Source organism: Camelus dromedarius, chromosome 16, assembly GCF_036321535.1.
Source record: "Camelus dromedarius isolate mCamDro1 chromosome 16, mCamDro1.pat, whole genome shotgun sequence".
NCBI classification, from domain to species: domain Eukaryota; kingdom Metazoa; phylum Chordata; class Mammalia; order Artiodactyla; family Camelidae; genus Camelus; species Camelus dromedarius.
Window position 1 is genome coordinate 53792473 of NC_087451.1, and position 1095 is coordinate 53793567.

Sequence of the window (1095 nt, forward strand, 5' to 3'; positions counted from 1 at the left end):
CCTCAGTTTCCACATCTTTAAAATTAAAATAATATCTCACCGAGTTGTAGGGAAGACTGCATGAAGTAATGATGTAAATTTCCTAAACATAGTGCCTGGAAGGCAGCATTCGCTCACAGCAAGGTACCTTCCCGCCTCTCAACTCTTCTTGCTCAAGGCTGTTTAGCAAGTTGGAAAAGGAATCAGAGCCTCAGCCTGGGTTGCCTAACTTCTCATTCAGTTCCTGGTAGGATGAGAGTCTACCCACAAAAGGCTCTCAGTCTAGATGGATTAACTGAATGACAGAGCAGAATTAGAAGTTCCCTCTAGAAGGCAGACTAGAACATGCCCGCTCTGAGGAAGAAGGAATCACCTGCAGCACGGGGCTGTGCAGTGTCCAATGCCAGGTTCACGTCCTGACTCAGTCTCTTACAAGTCGGGACCCTGGGCAACTCCCTGGGCTTCCGTTTCCCCCAACGTAAAGTGGTTAGAATTGTAATTCTTGCCACAGAGTGGTTCTGTGGTTCAAAGAAAAAGTGAATGGGAAAACACTTTGCAAATGACTGTATATGTATAATGGAATATAGTCTATAACGGAATATACGGTTATACTGCAAACAGTTTTATTTATAGAATTTCTCTTAGGAAAGAAATTCTGCTTAGAAAATGCCTCAATATGTGCTTATCATCTGGCAAATGTTGCCAGACTTTATAATTAAAAAAAGGTTTTTTTAACTTTATTTTTTGGTGGGACGGTAATTAGGTTTTTACTTATTTATTTTAATGGAGGTACTGGGGATTAAACCCAGGACCTCATGCATCCTAAGCACGTGCTCCACCACTGAGCTATACCCTCTCTCTAATGACATGCTCTTTGGAGCTCCTGCTTTCTTTTAAATAATTATTTTTATTGAAGTATAGTTGGTTTGCAATGTTGTGTTAATTTCTGGTGTACAGCATGGTGATTTAGTTATACATATATATTTTCTTTTTCATATTCTTTTCTTTTAGTCTTCATTTATTTATTTTTGGTTTTTTGGGAGGGAGGTAATTAGGTTTATTTACTTATTTATTTATTTTAATGGCGGTACTGGGGATCGAACCCAGGACCTCATG

General features: G+C 39.3%; 1 non-coding gene across 1 annotated transcript; it reads right to left on the bottom strand.

The window, feature by feature from the left end:
- Positions 1-763: 763 nt before the first annotated feature.
- Positions 764-835, bottom strand: TRNAP-AGG (transfer RNA proline (anticodon AGG)). The gene has a single exon. It is a non-coding gene; the product is annotated as a tRNA-Pro (tRNA).
- Positions 836-1095: the final 260 nt, after the last annotated feature.